The sequence below is a fragment of the Rhyacophila brunnea genome, unplaced genomic scaffold, assembly GCF_057557595.1.
Source record: "Rhyacophila brunnea isolate RB1 unplaced genomic scaffold, BYU_Rbru_1.0 scaffold_138, whole genome shotgun sequence".
NCBI classification, from domain to species: domain Eukaryota; kingdom Metazoa; phylum Arthropoda; class Insecta; order Trichoptera; family Rhyacophilidae; genus Rhyacophila; species Rhyacophila brunnea.
In genome coordinates this window covers 224,851-236,298 of record NW_028232794.1, presented here as the reverse complement: position 1 = coordinate 236,298, position 11,448 = coordinate 224,851, and the positions used below count along the sequence as shown (strand labels likewise).

The following is an 11,448-nucleotide window of genomic DNA, read 5'->3' as shown; positions in this document are numbered from 1 at the left end:
ACCCGAGAAAGAGATATAAAGTATTGATGAAGCATGTTGGGCTGATTGTATCACAAATCTGTTTGACAAAATAAGAAATTCAAATCAAAAATTAACATATAGATGAATATTGTATTTAATAATACCATGAAATTCTTGTAATTTTTTTTAATTTCTAGAACTATTATTTTTATTATATTTACTTTCTACCTTTAAGGAATGCAAAATGTCATAAAAGCAAGCACAGAAAAAATACAATATCAAGATTTTCAGCATAAACTAATGTCATTTATATAAGTCTTGCTTGATATGAATAGACAATTGTGAGGTAAACATATAATTATATTCGTAGTATAGTAAACGCTTTTTTATAAAATTTATATTATGCTGCTTTGCATGTATTAAGCTCTAGTAGCGTAATGGTAGCGCGTTTGACTTCTAATCAAAAGGCTCGGGGTTCAAGTCCCCGTTGGAGCGTTCTTTTATGTAATTTTATTGCTCACAGTTTTTATATAATAATCTCGTAATAACTAACATCACAAGGGCAAAGATTAGATTTATCTATTTCTGGGTTATGCTTCTTTTTATCAATTTAGACGTGATCTGCTATTGGGAATATTACACAACACAAGGGCAATTAAATATATTTTTAACAAAAAGCACATGTAAAGATTAAATTGGATTCTAAAAAAATATTTATTCTCGTATGTGTATTTTGAGGATTGTATTTAATGTTTATTTATTAATTTTGATACAATTATTCATAGATTTTTTATGGTAGTTAAATAATCAATAAATCCAAGATATTTTTATAATGTGAGATCTTAGAATGCTGATTGCTTCTTCGAATTAATTTTAATAGTAATAAAGTCATAGAAAAAATTGGATAGTCATTAAGAAAAATTTATGATTTGAAAAAAATAATTTAATGAAATTTCATCTTACGTAAAATTATTAAATAATAAAAAAAAATAACTATGAGCATCGGTAAATTGTGTTATAAATGAAAAAAGTAGTCGACAATAATCACAAACATTTTTAACACTTATGATATTAGTTATTTTTGAAATATTCTATAAAATAAGGAATTTTGTCTTGTGATCTATTTTTATACGAACATTCTTACCAATCATTTCTATTTTTTCCAATAATATAATTTGAGATCATATATTTTAAATTATCATAAATTTAAAAAAACCTTTAATTTAACCCACATAAATTACCTTATATGAAAAAAAAGCCGTAATAACTTTCTATCTATATATAGTCAGCTAAATAATTTAGAAATATATAAAACCTCTTATGAAGCTTTATAGTTCAATCTAACTGGTACAAATAATTATGTATTGATATTATTGATATTTTAAATCAATACTAATAATATTTCTATATTTTAATAGAAGCACAAAAATGAATTACATTCAAATAAAAATTCTTTTTATTGTATTTATACAAAAAATCCAAAATTTGTTAGAAATAAAAGCACATGAATAATTTGGATCTAAAAAAACTACTTATTTGGATTTATATTTATAAAAAGAACCCTATTAAATATATTAAAAGGTACACTATTCAAATTATTCTCTATGAAAAAAAGACCTTAATAAGTTTATATCCAAAATAATCAATTAAATAATTCAATTATATATAAAACCCCTTAGCTGTAATATATTATAAAAAACTTCGCAAAAACTTGTTTTTTGCACAAAAACGTATCAAATGAATTTTTATTTTAATAGAGGCACTGAGTAATTATGAATTCTCAATTGAGGATCTTGGATATTTAAATATTTTAATAGATGCTGTCTAATTTTCTTTATATATAAATAAACACCACATAAATTTTTTATTAAAATATCACGCACAATCTTTTGATTTTCGTCCTTTACAGATAAATATAAAAAAACCACAATAAAAATATTTATTTCGATTAACAGTAGGAATAAAAGCATATGTACATATTTTTTTTGTCTTAATAATTCATGCTAAAAAAATCCGAATTATGAAGATTCGTATCGTAGCATATAAAATCAATAAAATAATAGGTTAAATTGTATTTCATAATTCATCAACAAAATTCAATATCTTACCAGAAATTTAAGATTTAATAAAAAGTACTCCTAACCCCTTAATAATAAAAAAATACAATTTATTTTTAAATGATTTTATATAAAAATACAAAAAGGCACCATAGAAAATCTATCTATTGTATTTTTTATACATAAAGAAAGCATTCACTATCTGCTAGGTTTCTTTTATACAAATAATTAAATTTATTTTAATTTTCCGGGGATCATCCAAAGAAATTTTCTTAAACTTTGTGCAGTTACTATAAAAATGTAATACGAGTGTGATCTATCTCCATATACGTTTTTTTTTTTAAGTTGGGTGTATCATAAAATAAATAGTTGATCGGAATTAAAAATTTATTTTTATGGCTTTAAGCCGCAAAAACACTGATCATATATATTTTAATCCACATTTTTATATAAAAGTAATCTATTTTAATTTTCAATTTTTAAATACTGATAATTTTTAAATGACTATTTAAGGCTGGTCTATACAGTGTTTTTGATTTCAAAGAAAATAAATGTGTCATCTATATTTAAATGAATTTATCAATATTTCATTGAAAGAATTTTTTGATAATCCCAACCCAAATACCATTCCTTTTTTATTTTTTTTCTTTTAAAACACACAAAAATTTATTAAGTTATGGTAAACACACATGAAATTTTTTGTACGAAACTTTATAAGAACATTCAAATATGGTTCCGACCAATTAATGCAAAAAATATACTTTGTCACATTTAAAACACAAAAACCTAATTCATATAATACCAAACCGACGAATAAATACTTAATTAATAAATGATCATTGGTTGTCCAAAAGATGTTTCAGATATAAAACATTAAAATGAAATTTGAGCAAAGACAGGCAATAAAACATAAATGATGAAAAGTAAAACAAGACCAGAAAAAAACTTACCAACCCAATCCCACGATTCCTCAATAATAAAAAAGATATCGTCACATTTTTGCATCCGCATGTTTCGCTTCTTTTTCATACTCCACACATCTGTCAATTTTGTTGAAGCTCTAAGAATGATGAAGCTTCGTGGCTCAGAAAACTATGTCACGCATATGGGCGATCGATTGGTTCTTGAAAAACCTAGACTAGAAAATATCGAGAATATGTATGTTGTTGTGCACGATCGTGTAGTTTATTTTTTTAGAAATAAGAAATATTATACGCTTGGTCAACTCGCAAGAGACATTATTGTGAGGGTTACTGATAGTACTTTCACGAAAGATAGGGAAGTCGGGTTTTCTGAAAGTAGAAGAACACTGGATTTGTTTAACCTTGGTTCTGATAACAACTCAAGTGATAGGGGTAGGGGTGGATCTAAAGCCATAGCTGGGCCAAATCGTCGTGATCCAAAAGAGATACACAAGACACATGCAATGGCAAAAGAGAATACATCACCGAAAGGGGCAGATAATAATCAAAGCAAGAAAGGTGGTGCAAGACAGCCAATGTTTGTCGGGGCGGATAAATCACTTATTGATCCAAAAGCACAATCAAGGGCACCTAGATCAAATCTTGTTTCTAGAGGACCACAAAGATCGCAACTCGATGGTCGTGCTAGGGCAAGACAATCACTACAGCAAAAAGGGCAACAAAATAACCAAAACTATAATTTGCCACCGCGTCAACAATTGCCGAGTGTTGTTACGCAACGTCAGAGTACACGAAATGGTACAATTACACAACAAATCAGTAATGATCAAGGAAATAAACCAGGATATGCAGTAACTAATACAACACAAAATTTTGAAAATCTTGGAGAAAATGATAATTTCCCACAAGATCAAAATGGTTATATTTCAGATCCACAAGATATGCAGAATGATTATCCCATGACAAGCGAAAATTTACCATCTTCATCAATAGATCCAGAAAATATGGGGTATAATGATAATGATTGGGATCCAACAGACCAACTTACTGCAGAAAACAATCAACAGGAAAACTACCCTGAAAGACAACGTGGAAACGATCAAAGAAATGCATATTACAATAATGATAATAAAGAAAATACATCACCCGCTAAAAACATGACAAGATCACTGAACGAGTACCCCAGTTCGTCACCAAATGATTATTCGGGCTCACCAGCTAAAAACATGTCAAGATCATTGAACGATTACCCTAGTCAGTCACCAAATGATTATTCGGGCAGAAGAAGAGATGATTTACCGAGAATAAGAAATCCAGTAGAAGACAATAAAAAACAAAATGACGACCTTCAAAATAGAAAAAGACAGGAAGAAAATGATAATTCAGGATTTGGCCCTGATGGTTTATCAAGACAAAAAGGAAATAGCAGTATCACCCCAAGAAATAAATCCGAGCTACAGGGACTTGACCATCCCTATAAAAAAAACATGTTTGAAGATGATGAAGATCCTGTAGATAGCATATTCCCCAAACCGACCCCCAATAAAGGACACTTAGTAGAAAGTGACTCGTCTATGGATGATCCAAACGGCGATACATATGTTGCAAAAGATGTTTATGTTGATGAACTAGACAAAGATTATTTCCATCTGGTATTGAAAAAAGAAAATTCACCGAGCCAGATTTGTGTAACCCTTTTCGAGGAAAAATTCATATTTGCACCATGCAGTAAATCTAATGAGAATCAAAAGTTTGTATTGGTTAGAGCTGATGAAGTTCTTAAAAAAATTAAAGAAACACTACAAGAAGAAAATAAAAAAGGGAATCTTTGTCCTCCAACAAAAGACAAGAAAAGCGAATCAAATCTGCCAGAAAACACTACAGCTGGTGTTTCTCTTGTTTCTAAAGAAGCAAAAAAACCGCTTGAAGCATCAGTCAAGCTGCCGGATGATACGAAAAAACCTAGCATAGAAAAACCACCATCTGAAACAAGATCTTCCGTTGATTCTTTAGAGCCAGAAAAAATTCGAAATCAACAAATTATTAAAACTGTTACGAAAACAGTTTTAGAATCAGATAAAGAGCAAGCTTCACCCGAAAAAACCACAAAAGAAGAACAAGAAAAAACCAAAATACCACAATCCGTTAAACTTCCATCTGATGATAAAAAAGAACCGACTGTTGAAATAGGACCTTTAAAGTCAACAAAGAAATCCGCGACTAAATCAAAAGGAACACTGAATACCGATAAAAAACAAAATAAAAAAATTGTAGATAGCAGGGATATGCAATTGGATGATATTCTAAAAGATCCATTGCTTGATGATGACGAAGATTTCTTCAGTAAGCTTCAAAGAACCTTTTCGATGAAAGACTTTGATATGACCCATTTATAAATTTCTGGACAATGTGTGTTAACAATTGATATGTGCTTTCCTATGAAAATAGATTTAGATGGAAAAACATTTCAAAGTGCGGAAAAAAATAAAATTCACAAATTACTAATTTGTATGGTTTTTATTTATACCAGTTTAAGTCAAAAATATCGCTTTTTTAAGGCAATTATTTTTGATAAATCGTTTTCTTTTAATGAAAATACAAATAACGACGATACTACTGTTATCAACAATTTTTTTTGTCATTTATCTTTCAATATAATTTAAACGATATCAAAAATAATGGTAAAGCCTGAATATCTGGACTTTTATTATAATAATTATAAATGATTTTTCGAATAATCTTATAAAAATGTAAGTTGAATCTTTCATAGAAGATTATTAGCTGATTATATTTTTTATATTTCATACAAAGCAGGAATCTATAAATAAATTATATCTTTTGCAAATTTTTTTTAATATTTTTTAAAGAATGCGCGTTTTATATATTGTTGAGAACAGACGAATTTATTATATTAAAAAAATCATATTAAACTAAATCTTTCTTTTTTATTTTGAGAAATATGGTGGTCATAATACCCATAATAGAAAACTACGTCCTAGAAAATAGTACGATATTTATGGAAACACAGAAAAAAACCTTCTTTTCATTAAAAATTATTGTATTTATATAACAATATCCAACCAAAGCCATAATTAAAACCATCACCATGTCAAGCTAAAAAATAATTGCCATAAATTTACTTGCCTTTAGACTATAAAAAAATCGATATAATATATAATATTTAAGCACTAAGAAAAAAACTTACGAACAGAAACTTTAATTCATACATATATATTAACCAATCAGAATGTTTAATTTTTTTATTAGACACTTTAATTTCAAAAAATTACATAGAAGGGAAAAAATATATAATATCTAAAAGAGAATATACTATAATGAATTCTATAACATTTCTCGTTTCTTTTTTTTTATTTATATTCAGAAAATCTTATTAAAAAAGAGCAATTGATATTTTAAGTTCCACGGTATAATTTTTAAATGATGACATATTGCCAGAAAATACTTTAGAGATGATTTTCATTCAAATGTTTTTTTATAGGTATTTTTGATATAATATTGCTTATTTTTCTAATAGTGTATACAGGATCAATTCTGTATACGAATAAAAAAATTATATGGCGGGTACAATTTAAAAGATTTTTGATGATTAAAATTAAACGAATATATGCTCTGAAAACAAATTTAGTATTTATTTATTTTGAGCCCTTAATAAAATATAATGTAACGTTTAAATGCACCATGTAGTCTGATTAAAAATGAATAGAATTTTATTTCATACAAATTAAAAGTTCCAACAAATAATTTAAAATCAAAAAAAGGCAACTATATAATAATATAGTTGGAAAGTAATTTTGCAATAATATAAAAGAAAAATTACAATATTTTGTGACAGTAAAAAAAAGCATAATGAATTTCTGTATAACAATGCAAAAAAAACGATTTATGGTAATAATTATGTATACACATTTTTTATTTTAATGTGCTCTTAAAATCTTATTTTTTGTTAAGAAGAATATTTTATTTATTGTTTATTGTAGCATAAATATGATTTGGATTTAGATGATATATAAAACTGGAATTTTTATTAAACGATATGCAGAATATTTTATTTTGATATACTATTAAACTTTGTATTTCACGTTTTAGTTATGCTATAAGAAGTGTGGCATATAAATAATTAATAGCTACGATATATTTAGATTTCAAAATATAATCAGGCTTAGAGATTATACATTTACATTAGTGATATAACTAAAACAGTAGGCCAATTTATTGGATTTATTATATACTGGTTAAATTCCTGAAACGTATTTTGGTTTAAATATCTCTAAGGTATTTTTAGAATATTGAAGACGTAAAATAAACAGTGCAAATTTTTTTTACACTAAAAGATAAAATTTTTATATTATTCAAGTCATAAAAAAAATCATACACGAGTTATATGTTAGTGAAAGGTTTATGATTAAAAAAACCAGATACGACTTTTTTTGTAAAATTTTATATGGGTAAATATTAATTTTTATCGGTAATTTTCTAAATTTTGAAAGATATAGAAATTACCGATTCTATAAAGTTAATGCCTTATGACGTGTATTTATAAAGAAAAGTATTTTTAACGGTTTTTTTGGGGATCTAAAACAACATAAACGATAAAAATACTTATAATTGTTTTGGAATACTTTTTATGTTCATTCCAATTATAAATAAAAATTTTTTTAGCCCAGAACCACTTCTCAAAATTTTGATCCGATATTAGGTCAGTTTCGGTTTTAGATAAAAATACGGTTTTTTTCATTGTACATAGTGTCATTTTAAGAAATCATTAAATATTTGTAATATTTTTCTTGAAAATTTATATTTTTTGAAATATTAAAACAAACTAAAACCTTGAAAAGGTTTTGATCAAGTAGACTTAACTGTAAAATCACAAGAATTTTTATATTTTAATACCTATAAGTATTATTTTTTTCATTATGTAAATTTCGCTTTATAAGAGCCATGTGAAATACTTACAGATTCGAAAATAAATTAATATAGGCTAAACACAAATCTTCAATAATTATTATCATCATTTTTAAAAAAGATATTATAAATGTTAAATGTATTTTTTGCAATAATTTTTTGATTTAAGGAATTTGTATTATTATAAAGATTAGTTTTTTCTCATACCATAGATTAAATGTATTTAGAATATTAACAATGGTATTCAATTATTAATAAGCTATTCATCACCTCTTGATTATTGGGAAGAGTGACTTAAGAAATGAATGTAACTATTTTGAATAATTATATTGGGGATAATAATGTTTTAAGAGATGGGAATGTAAACGAAATTATGGCATGCGCACATACATTGGGGTTAACGAAGTTACATAAATCAATAAGTCTAGAAATGAAAATGTGTAGAAAAACATTCATAAGGCAAAAATAGTATAAATATAGTTTTTAAATGTGGCCATAAAAGGTTTTTTTTTGGTAGAGGAAGATTATAATTCAATAAGGTAAAACAAGATCATGTAAAAATTAAAGCTTTATGAATTATTACATTCAAAGATTTATTCTTTTGTTATTTTATTATCTTAAGGGTGGGTAGAAAGCAAAAATATGATAAGCTTATATATGTCTTAAAAAATATATTTACTTATAAAGAGAATTAATATTGCAGAATAAATATGAATGTTCTTATAGAATATAAAATAAATCTTAAAACCTATGTATTAATTATAAATATTTCAAATTATTTGTCAATTATAATTTGATATTGCAAAATAATGATGTGTATTAAAAGAACTAATACAATTTGAAATAGCAAATTTATGGCATGCGCGTAAATCCATGTATGCTAATAAGTTTATGGTATACTAATAAATCCATGTATGCTGATAAATTTATGGCATACTAATAAATCCATGTATGCTAATAAATCCATGTATGCTAATAAATGTATGGTATACTAATAAGTATATGGTATACTAATAATTGTATGGTATACTAATAAGTTTATGGTATACTAATAAGTGTATGGTATACTAAACAGTGTATGGTATACTAATAAATGTATGGTATACTAATAAATGTATGGCATACTAATAAGTGTATGGTATACTAATAAGTTTATGGTATGCTAATAAGTGTATGGTATGCTAATAAGTGTATGGTATACTAATAAGTCCATGTATGCTGATAAGTATATGGTATTCTAATAAGTGTATGGTATGCTAATAAGTGTATGGTATACTAATAAATGTATGGTATACTAATAAGTCCATGTATGCTGATAAGTATATGGTATGCTAATAAGTGTATGGTATGCTAATAAATGTATGGTATACTAATAAGTGTATGGTATACTAATAAATGTATGGTATACTAATAAGTATATGGTATACTAATAAATCCATGTATGCTGATAAATGTATGGTATACTAATAAGTATATCGTATACTAATAAGTGTATGGTATACTAATAATTGTATGGTATACTAATAATTGTATGGTATACTAATAATTGTATGGTATACTAATAATTGTATGGTATACCAATAAGTTTATGTATACTAATAATTGTATGGTATACTAATAAGTGTATGGTATACTAATAATTGTATGGTATACTAATAAGTGTATGGTATACTAATAAGTGTATGGTATACTAATAAGTATATCGTATACTAATAAGTGTATGGTATACTTATAATTGTATGGTATACTAATAATTGTATGGTATACTAATAATTGTATGGTATACCAATAAGTTTATGTATACTAATAATTGTATGGTATACTAATAAGTGTATGGTATACTAATAATTGTATGGTATACTAATAAGTGTATGGTATACTAATAAGTGTATGGTATGCTAATAAATATAAGCTATTTATTTGTACTGAACAGATTACATTCGAAAAAAACATGAATATTAATGAACAAATATGATTTAAAATATTATGAAAAGTATAAACATTATTTTTATATATAAAATTATATTGCAAAAAGAACATAACTATTAATTAATATAAAATAAACAAAAAAAATATAAAAATATGGGATAATTAGGAATAATATTTTAAATCACTTTAATCATAGCCTCCAAGATCAATTTTAGGGAATTAATACGGTAATTTAACATTTTTTCCTCTTTTTGAAAAAACATACCTATAATATAATATAAAGAAATCAGTATACAAAAGCGTTTGAAGAATACCGGAATAATACATTATATTATCAACCTTTACAGAATTAAGTTTCTTCAAGCTCCAGTTTATCAAGTAAAGCAGTCTATACAATCCCAAACAACAAATGTATCTACTGGTCATAACCTCCGCTTCACCAGTCTCTCTCAACATAACGAGTTGAGGAAGAATAGCAACTGATTCAAGAAGAACGCTTGTAGACCACAAATATTCCTTAATAAAATCAAAAAATCCGTTACTTACAACACCAATTAGAAGAGGTACGAGAAGAGATGGTATAATCAAATATAGAATGTTGAAGTTATCGAATCTTCTATCGTATGTATAGAAGTATTTAAAGCGAATGAGATAGATACTGAAGGATTGAAGAGTCAAATAAACTATTTTCATGAAAAACATATAGACAAGTATATGTCGATTGAAATTGGGTGTAAATAGATCGAGATAACGGGTAATAAATACCATAAAGTAAAGCATTTGTGTTTTGTAGCTTAGGCCTGAACATGAACGTGTTACCATTATTTTTTTTATTAAGAGAATAATGGCGTAGCTATGAAAAATATCTCCTCCCAGTCTTATATAGAGTGCTATTTTATCGATTAGTGGTATTGTCATTCTTTTTCTATGGGGTTACTAAAATTATGAATTAAAAATCGAAATTGAACCAAGCAAATTTCGTTCTTAAAATATTTCATGGCTCATGACTAGAATTGAAATATTGCCACAATCCAATTTAAATTTTAAATCTTGAAAATATTATTTTATTTTAAACCAAAGTTGAGTTGAGTTATTTGAATCAGACACAATACAATTTAAACTTTAAATCTTGAAAATATTTTTTATTTATGGGCCATATTTATAGTCGTAATTTTAGTTTTTGTTCTCAGGCACAACTTAAAAAAAATATTTGAAAATCCAAATAAATTTATTTCCAGTACTTACAATATTAAATTAGCAAATAAAGCTAATTAGAATATAAAAATAAATAAATTTTGAGAATTCACAACTCTAAAGCTAGAAAATAAAGCTAATAAACTTAAAAATAAATACATCTTTTTTTACGAATCAAATTAGAATAATAAGTTTATTAGACCATTTAAATAAATAAATTTTGAGCATTCACAATAGTAAATTAGAAAAAAATTAACTAAACTTAAAAATAAATCCATTTCCAGTATTCACAATATTAAATCTAAAAATAAAGCTAACTAAACTTAAAAATAAATACATCTTTTTGTACAATATTAAATTAGAATAAGAAGTTTATTAGACCATAAAAATATATTTATTTCGAGCATTCACAATACTTAATTAGAAAAAAAATAAACTATACTTAAAAATAAATTCATTCC

The 11,448-nt window shown here is 25.6% G+C and overlaps 1 non-coding gene across 1 annotated transcript; it reads left to right on the top strand.

Annotated features, from left to right (window-relative positions):
* Positions 1–384: 384 nt before the first annotated feature.
* Positions 385–456, top strand: TRNAR-UCU (transfer RNA arginine (anticodon UCU)). Its single transcript has one exon. It is a non-coding gene; the product is annotated as a tRNA-Arg (tRNA).
* The last annotated feature ends 10,992 nt before the right edge of the window (positions 457–11,448 follow it).